Source organism: Protopterus annectens, chromosome 2.part1 (assembly GCF_019279795.1).
Source record: "Protopterus annectens isolate FY-2018-M chromosome 2.part1, PAN1.0, whole genome shotgun sequence".
In the NCBI taxonomy this organism is placed as follows: domain Eukaryota; kingdom Metazoa; phylum Chordata; order Ceratodontiformes; family Protopteridae; genus Protopterus; species Protopterus annectens.
The window spans coordinates 293,930,365-293,940,843 of record NC_056729.1 but is presented as its reverse complement, the minus strand read 5'-3'; positions in this window follow the sequence as shown (position 1 = coordinate 293,940,843).

The following is a 10,479-nucleotide window of genomic DNA, read 5'->3' as shown; positions in this document are numbered from 1 at the left end:
AGAAATATCTGGAGAATTGTTTGGCTAGACTTGTATAGGCACTAGGGCTGATAAGCTAGTACCAACCTATGACTAGCCTAAAAAGCATTGTTCTCTACACAGACGGTGACACACACTCTCTCTCTCACACACACACACACACACACACACACACACACACACACACACACACACACACACACACAATTGCCATGTCTGGGACTAGAACACCTACCTAACTAGTTTATTACACTACAGCAGTACACAGGTATAGGACACGTCATGGAGATTATTGGGCTACAGCTTTCCAAAAGGTGTATTTAACAGTGTATGACATCAGCAGCCTTGGCAAAGTAGGGCATTTGACTTGAAGTGAGTGTGACTAGCCTAAAAAGCATTGCTCTCTACACACACACAAACACACACACACACACACACACACACACACACACACACACACACACACACACACACACACACACACACAGTTGCCATGTCTGGGATTAGAACTCCTACCTAGCTAGTTTATCACACTACAGCAGTACACAGTTATAGGAAGCACCACCGAGATTAATGGCCTACACCTTTCGCAAGGGTGCATTTCAAAGTCGATGATCTCTGCAGGCTTGTCATTGTATGGCTATGGGGAGGGCAGTGTGTGTGCATGGCCCATAACTCATTCATCTAGAGGTTGACATATCACTTGTGGGCACACACAGGTTTATATTCCACAGGTACATGTATACAGCTGCTAGATGACTACTTCCTTGTACAGTCATGTTGCACAGCTAGCACTTGCACCACATAGTCCATCATGCTGACAGACACCAATGGTTAAGGTCTTCAGTGAGTGACATCCGAACCTCATGTGGTTGTAGCCATTCGGCTGTGTGCTGGGTGGGACAGGCCTCATAATGGATGGCCCCTTGTGACAGTCACTCGCTTCCACACATCTGTGTATGTCTACTTTTGGCTTATTATAGTGTGTTGTCCTTGGATATATGCCTGTATTCCTATCCAGTGTGTGTGCAAAGCATGAGTGCTGCATACTGAGGAGTGTCTGCACTAACATTTGCAACTGCCAGATATGTCTGGTCCACTGTTGTTTGCAAACATGGCCTTCATTTGTTTAAGTGTGTGAGCATGCCCAGTATGACCTTTCGGTATGTTGTTGGCTGACAATGCCTTCATTTCTCTAAGTATGTGAGCATGCCTAGTATGCCCTTCTGTACTGAATGTGTGAATCGATTCCAGGTAGTTTGTACTGCAGTGCAGGCCTTTGTGTTGTACACCTACAGGTAGCATACTATTTCTGCAGGGTATTCATTGATTATTTGGCAATATGGGGACAAATTGTGCAGGAGATAGTGCATACTGTAGGTTTTTGTGACCGTGCTGCTTCAGCTGCATTATACTGCTGTTAGCAGAGATATTCAGACATGTGTACTGTTATACACAGTGATGTTTTCTGTCCTCATGTACTGTCAGTTGGACATTCTTGCTCACAGCTATGATTTGGGGACAAGGGTGACTGCTCCTATGTTTGGTATTGTGGCCAGACACCTACGTATTCATGGTAAGTTATGCCATTCTGGATGGGGAGCTGCAGACACTTGGTGCTGGGTTTTTGTATCCAGTTCAGCACCTTGGTACAGTGCTGGCAGTGGATTCTGTACTTGTCTGGCCATCAACATGGCAGTATGGCCTTATCTTACTGTGGCAATGCCTCACAGCTGTACAGATTTGCACAGGTTAGCCAGAGGCAGGGGCCATGGGTCAGGACATTTACCCTATTGTGGTGTATGGGCAGGTGTGTAGCCACCCATTTATGTGCTTGCAGCCAGGGATAGTGTGTGCACACAGCTTGGTGTTGGACCCTGCACATTCCATGCTGCCCATGTTCCCACACCCCCTCTGTTATTCTAACCTCTTCCATACATTATGCATACATTCTCTGATACTTTCCCTAAGGGTATCACCACATCACAGGTGTGTATTAGTGTTGGTCCATAGTTCATGCAGTGGGACATGGTGGACATGTTACTGTGGTTTGTCCACATGGCCTTGCATATGGCTTATATGGAGTGTGTTATGTTGTTATTTGGCAGTTCGTGTGAGACACGGGCCTTTGACAGGTGCCTGTGGGGCATTAGGTGTTGATGCAGGCCAGATGTGGCAGGCTGTTGCATTCTGTCAGTCCTACAGTCCCAGACCACCATACAGTATGTTCCATGGGGTGATAGGGTAGATGTGATAGTTGTTCATGCCAATACCTTCTATCAGTCTTGATCAGGTGGTGTAGATGCTGGTAGGGTGCTACCTACAGCTAGGAACACACCTGCATGAGACACCTGCACTGCATCTTCCGCTATTGCCATATACATGTGGGGTCATACTGTACCCATTCTCCACAGCAGGGATATTGTCAGAGAGGTGCCTGTGGGTGGTGTTTGTGTGGCTGGGTGCATGTGTGCTATGGACACTATTTGCATCTGACACACATATATGCATGGGGCATTACAGTTATGCTGGCATGTGCAGGTACATCAGATGTTTCCCAATACATCAGTCCTACCTCCTTTGTGATCTGCAGGTGTTCAGGCAGACATCACCGGTATCCCCTACTACAGGTCCTGTTACTGTGATGCATACCTATATGTACAAATCCAAGGGTGTCACCATTTTACAGTGACACAATATATACTGTATGTCAGGGGTACTTTCCCATGTGTACTGCTTGTATGTCTAGCCCAACAGCCATGCCATGTCAGTCTTTCAGATGGTGATACATATTACCACCATACATTTACAATGGCTTACTGCTAGCATGTGTTATACTGATGGGGATTGTCTTTGACACTGCAGTTGTGAGGGCTTGTCCCTGTTATCAGCAGTAATGGGCAATGGCCACCAGGACTTACCTCAACATGCATAGATACTGACCACTCTCACACATTATCAAACACACACCATCATAATACACACAGACCTGCATAGTGTGCAAATGCTACAACCTATCCTACTACTTTGGCCACCTCTGGCCATCTGTACTCCACTCGTATTATACCTAATCATACATGTTACTACATTTCTACACAGGATTGGGAGGGGCACACCTGAGTGTCACTACATTTCTACACTGGATTGGGGGAAGGGGCAGACCTGTCTGATCCCACATGTCTACATATGCGTGGGGGGAGCACTCCTGACTGTTACTACATTTCTACACAAGATTGGGGGCACACCTTACTGTTTCTACATATCTACATAGGATGGGGGGCACACCTGGCACTTGCACACATTTGCTATGACTGTACTGGTATGTCAGGTACTCCATTTCAATCTGTATTCTAACCTATCATACTGACTAAAGGCATATCAGTGTACTACAGGTCTTAGCTTTGGTTGCCCTACATATTAGTGTCTGGCTTCCTACCCTTCAGAACTAACATCCCACTGCCTGACTTGCTGTAGTCTGTCTATGTAGGCCTGGTGGGGGAGATTACCCATAGGCATTATACAGAGGCCATAGCACAGGCTCTGTTTGGGTTTGTCTACACCTGTCCTGTTGGCTGAGACTGTTGTTGGGTATATGAACCTCCCTGACTGGCATGTATGAGTCATATGGACACACATGTTGCCCAGCACATTTCCTGCAGTGGGTTTTGTCATCCTGTGTAGTACTGCCTACTATGGTGACTCCAGTATGTGTTACAGATGTCATGGTGCCACTATGGGTGTCTACTATCTGCTGCCATAACATTCAGCCACCTTATTCCCTTGCATGCTCACATCCATACCATAAATACAGGTAACGACACATTCTACTCCATTTGGCAATTGATAGGATGATTGACTTACTTTGTGAGTGTGCCAGGATTGAGGATGGTGCTGGAGGGCTGCCTATGTTGGATGCACATAGTACATTCCCTATACATGGTTGAGCACAGGTAGTGTCATGTTTGGCATCCATGTTACTGTATGTACGAGTCAGAGAGAGGTGTCATTCCCTGGGTCCCTACTGTGTTAGTGTATGTGCTATGTGTTGTCTCTTTGCCATGGCCAGGGCATACTGGGCACGCCTCCATCTGCCTACTAGGGCAGGCTCAGGTTGTTCCTCCTCCGAGTCACTCTGTGCCTGTGCAGGCCTTGGCATTGGTGGGGGGCTGTGTGGTCCTGCCCCGTGCTGTTCCTGCTGCAGCTGTTTCTGCAGGATCATATTGTGTAGCATGGCACATACCATAACAATCTGCGTACATGTAACTGGTGAGTACTGCAAGGCTCCACCAGATGTGTTCAGACATGGGAGCTGTGACTTGAGCATCCCAAACACATGCTGTATTATGAGTCTGGTCTGTGAGTGTGCCTCATTATGGCATTCTTGTTCATGTGTGTGTGCATTTCTGATGGGTGTCATCAGCCACGGCTCCAGTGTGTAACCAGCATCTCCCACTAGATGACCATAGGGGATGTCCCCATTGGCAAATCTCTGGTACAGCTGCATCAGATGCCAAATGTGGGAATCGTGATAGCTTCAAGGGCACCCACTCACATTCATTATAATGGCCTGGGCATCGCACATGACCTGGCAGTTGATGGAGGGGAGGTCCCCGCAGTTGATGTAGGCCCTACCCTGTTCACCGGCTGGTGCTTTTATTCAAATGTGTGTGCAGTCTATAGCACCCTCTACCTCAGGTTATTCTGCTATTTGGTCGAAGAGATGCATATTGCTGGCCAACACTTCATGGATGTTGAGGAAATATATGTGCTCACTGGCATGTTCTGACATGTCATCCGGGAACTGGTGAAATACTCTGGATGCTGATGCCTGTGAGATCCCCATGATATCCCCAGTTGAGCTTTGGGAGGTACCTGTGGCTAATATTCCTAGGCCTACACATACCTTGGTATCCACTGGGATGTGGTCCCCTCGGTCAGTTCGGTGTGTCAGGCGTGGCCGGCACATCTCAACAATTTGCTATCGGAGGTCCATGTCCACCCTATAGTGCTCCACTATCTCCAGTTCATGTAGTCTCTGGTAGGTTACCATGGGTCTGTATAGTCTTCTCCGTCTCCTCACTGTGGGTTGATCAGCAGCAATCACATCCTCACCACCATCAACCTCTTGCACATGTTGTTCTATGTTGCCTGCTACAGCCCCTATCATTTTGTAGTTTTGTTTGTTAAATGTTCCCTGCTTATATACATCAGTGGTGTAGAGTATGGCAAAAACCAGAGGGGAAGGTGTTTGCATAGTTTATAGTAGTGTTCTGGGCTGGGCTGGTCTGCTGCCTGTGTAATTGGCTGATTCTGATACATTTCACCTGCCAGCTATGTTAGTTTTCCTTGATAGCCTTCCTACTGTGGATTTCTCCTGCAAAAGGGGTGATTTGCATACAGGGGCTTAGTCCATGCAGGACTAGTGCAGGAGCATTCGTACATGCCCCTGCAGGCTGTTCTTGGATTGCACGGCAGACATATTGACTGCTAGAGCTCCTGCACTAATCTTGCATGCCGTGCAAGGGATGCAGAATCAGGGGGTACATTTGCCTTAGATTGAAAAAGTAGGTGCATAAGTAACTTTCTTTTCTTTTTATCTTGGAGTCCCTTTACATTCCATTGATCAATTATCCACATTCCTTCTCTACATTGTAGGTTATAATTAAAATAACTTTAGTGATTTCCCTTATACTTTGCTGAATTGTTTTAAAAACTGTTTCCATTAGTCTAAATATAGCTATTGCAACACCCTTTTCCTCTAGAAAAACCCTAGTGCCTAACCACTTATCTACCCCATCTGGAAGAGAATCAAAAAATGTTACTTTCAGAAACATTTCAATTGGTGTGTCATGCATAAGGTAACATTAAAACACTTTTATGGAATAGATGATAAAAGTTAAAAGCACAACTCTATAATACAATTTCTAATGCACTCAAGCATTCAAGATCTGGATGTTCCTGCACAACACAGTATGCTAGATCCCTGGTCTCAGTTTCTCAATAGTGCCTTTTAGATTGTGAATAAGAACCATGCCAAACATTTAAATAACAAATCAGAGAGATAGTCCTATATAAATATATATATATATATATATATATATATATATATATATATATATATGGTTCTACCTCACTTAAACGACACGGAAATCGCGAGCCCCAGAAGATCGACAGCTCAGAAGACCGACGCGACGGGACCCAGAAGATCGACAGTGCAGAAGACCGACCCGACGGATGAAAGCACCGATGCCGAGGATGCCGACATGGGAAAAGGCTGTGTAAGTATGCGGTAGTGACGGACGTTAGGGTGCGAGTAAGGTAAGTGTGGATATTGACGGTCTGTGGGGATAGGGGTGGGTTAAGTGAGTTAGGGTTAGGGAGCGGGTCAGGTAAGTGTGCGGTAGTGATTGTATTTGGGTTAGGGGCGGGATAAGTGAGTTAGGGTTAGGGAGTGGGCCAGGTAAGTGTGCGGTAGTGACGGACCTTAGGATTAGGGTTTGGGTTAGGGTTGTAGGTAGTTGTGTATGTGAGGTTTAGTGTGGGTTTGTAGGGATTTTGGTGTGCTTGTGTTGTGTATGTGGTTTTTGGACGGGGAATGTGTTTTGTTTGTTGATTGTGGTGTGTGCAGTGTATGAGGTTTCGTGTTTGTGTACCGTCGGCTATTTCGTTGTCGGGCATGTGGGATTTCGTGTTTTTGTACTGTCGGTTATGTGGTTTCGGTGATTGCGTTGTCGGTGTTTTGGGGTTTCGTTTATGTGAGGTAGAACCATATATATATATATATATATATATATATATATATATATATATATATATATATATAAAGTTCAGAGATAGTATTTACATATAATTCTGAGATTGTTCACTCTAATACTGTTATATTCTGCAATTTTAGAAGATAATCAACCCATTTGTCTTATGTTTTCTTGCCAGCAACATTTCATTATATATGCAGTAATGAGAGGAAAAAAACATGTATACATATTAAATACATTATATACATACATATATCAGGGTCACATGTTTCAGTTTAGTGTCTTTAGTGTCTTTAGATTCTATTTTACATCTATTTTTATCCTTTTCCAAAGAACTTCTTTTTAATTAGTTATGACCCTGTTGAAAAGAAGTAGTGGCAGTACACAGCACCTCAAAACCTTGCTTTAGTAAAACCATTCTGTCTTGGGATTTGTAGTGAGCTTTCCACTTCTAGGTAGCGTAGGAGGTTTCCACTCTATTTCTACTTAGTTTTCATTGTTTTCCAATATAGTGGGATGGTTTCTTTCATTTAGTTTCATGATTGTTGTCTCAAGCTCAGCAAATTGTCCGGACAGAGGAAATAGAGGATGTGCCACCTTGAAATGGGTCCTGCAGTGAAACTGAAGCTTGAAACTTTCTTCTCCATGCACACAGTCTACTTCCAGTTGATATGGGAACTTCCTCTGTCAGATGGAATGTTGAAACACTAATAATGGAAAAAAAAATGTGGATTTCTTCTTTTATTTTTAGTTTTTATTTTGTCTTAAATATACTTGCCACATTTGATGTTTTAAGTTATGGATTCACTACCATTTAATGCTCGGGGATTTCACAAGTCAGGAAGTGCATTGAAAGCCTGTAGAAATGCTGTTTTTGCTTCTTTTGGTGAGTTAACCATGAATCTGTGATCTTTGTATTGAAAGGAAAGACAGCTGGGGTATTTCATTTGAAACTTGATTTTCCTACTTATTAGGAATGCACAGAAGGGAAAACAGTACTTTTCTTTGTTCTTTTATTTGCATTGGCAGATCCTGGGCAAAGATAATTTTATATCTGTCCCAGGTTATAAACTGCATTTAATATTTTCTGCTCATGTTGAAAGTTAATAAATTTGGCATACACTTGCTTCAGCTTGCTTGTGTCCAGAGATTTGTGCAGAGGTCTATGTATTCTCTCAATGTCCATTTTTTGCCATTTCTTCTTCTAGGAGAATATTTATAATCTGTATAAGATCATCTTGTAGTTGGTGCTGTTCATAATTTTCAGGTATGCCTCTTATTAACAGATTATTTCTATGACTTCCTGTCTCAAGGTCTGCTAGTTTTTCTAGGATTTCCTTTATGGATGCTTCTTTAGATTTTATTTTGTTCTGAATTTCTTCTATTTTCATTTCTTTTTTATAGCTTTGGCTTCTGTTATGTCAAGATATTTGACTATTTGTTCTAGGTTATTTCCAAACCCAGTTAACTGTTCTAAAAAAAACCCTGTATAGCTGTTTGTATCGGTAAGAGTGTGGATTTCAGTTCATCTATGTTATAGGATGCTTCTGATTTTTGTTTAGTATTCAGTTTTGAAGCTTCTTGAATTTTAGTTGTTCTTTGCCTTTTAATAACTGTTTCTTTGTCTGGTGAGTTAATTTGTAATAGCTTGGTTTTTGTAGTTTGTAAATCCATTTGCTCATTTTTTTTTAAACATTGGGGTAAGTCTTGCATATTCTTTTCTTTTCTCCTGTAAGTGCCGCAGGCGATACAATAATTCCGGATAAGCATTTCCTGTAGTGGGCATTTTTAAAACTCTATCCTTGGTATAATTCTTTTCTTGATACACGCCTCAAAATGAAAGTGTTGCATTTGAAGCCGTTTCAGCTTCAACAAATTAGTCTCAAGTGTTGCAAACACTTCATTTAGAGCATTGAAATCAACAGTACTTTGAATCTCTTCGCTTCTTGTGGCCGTAGCTTCAAAGTATAATAGCAGATTGATGTCACCAATAACACAGTTCAAAAAACGAGTGCGGGACGTTTTTTCTTTCACCATCTTATCTGGATTATAAGGCAATTCAACCAGATTGTCGATAGAGTCTGCCATGGTCTTCCTGTGGCAGCTCCAAATAATATATGCAGAAATAAACAAAATAACAAATGGCTCCACAGAAAAGTGAATGTTCTTGAGCAAAAAATAATAAAAGAATAAAGTCAAATAATATAGTAAGCTCAAGAACAACCCTACGCAGATAACTGTAATCAGCATACAAAATGTCTATTCAGACCAAGTGTAAATGATATTTCCAGCTCAAAGGAGTAATCAGCAGCCACAAGCTCTTGATAAAACCTATTTTTTTTATTGGATAACAGATATCAGATAAGCGCTTTTGCCAAAGTGGCTTCCTCAAACCATAAGAATACAGATTGGTTCAGCACACACACTATATATATATATATATATATATATATATATATATATATATATATATATATATGTATATAAAAGCATCTTCAATTAAATAGTGACATCATAATTAATTGGTATACAGCCTGAACTGATAATAATACTGCATAGTTAAGCAGAAACATTTCATAAATTCATGTTATTTAAAAAATTAATACTATACAATACCAAAGGCACCAGCATTAAAAATATATATAACAAAACAGGAATAATCCATTATTAAAGAATATATATAAATATGGAAAATATTAAATAATTACTTAAAAAGAAGTTGCCTATTCCTGAGGGCTGGTTTAAAGGGAATATTTTCATTAATACCAGAGTGAATATGTGCCTGAAGTCTAATGATCCAGTTAGTTTCATTTCTTTCAGTGAAGTTTCTAACACCCCCCCCCCCCAAGCTAGGTGAGTTAATATACAAGACCATAAACTTGAATGTGTGCATATTGTTAGTTTCTAAAATATGTTTAGAGAGGGCATTTGTATTGGATTTAATACGTATTTGATATAAATACTCCCTCACCCTGTCCCTAAGCCTTCTATTGGTTTTACCGACATAGAAGGCAGGACAGGAAGAACATGAGGCAAGACAGACAACATGTTCAGTGTTACAACTGGCAGTAATGTCAACAATATAAAACTGAGATATAGTAGGATGAACAAACATATTAGAATCACATATATAAGAACAAAAATTACATTTATTACAAGGTCTAGTGCCTAAATGATTACTATAATTATAAAAAGACATGGTGTTCGGGTAACATAAAAGTCTATGTAAATTTTTCTTATTTTTGAATAAAACTGTGGATATTCCCCCATAATTTTTTTAATATTGGGATCAACAGTTAAAACATTCCAATGTTTACATATGATATCTCTGATTTGATAAAAATCATGTGTATAAAATAATGAAAGTTTCTGTGGTAGTATATTAGTATCAGCAGAGTTACATCTATTAATATACTTTTCATTCCCTTTCTCTGAGAAGTAGGGACACGCTCTATCAGACCTAAGCTGAAAGAAATGAAACTAACTGGCACATTAGACTTCAGGCACATATTCACCCTGGTCTTAATGAAAAGATTCCCATTAAACCAGCCCTCAAGAATAGGCGACTTCTTTTTAAGTAATTTTTTAATAATTTCCATATTTATATATATTCTTTAATAATGGATTATTCCTGTTTTGTTATATATTTTTTAATGCTGGTGCCTTTGGTATTATATAGTATTAATTTTTTAAATAACATGAATTTATGAAATGTTTTTGCTTAACTATGCAGTATTATTAATTA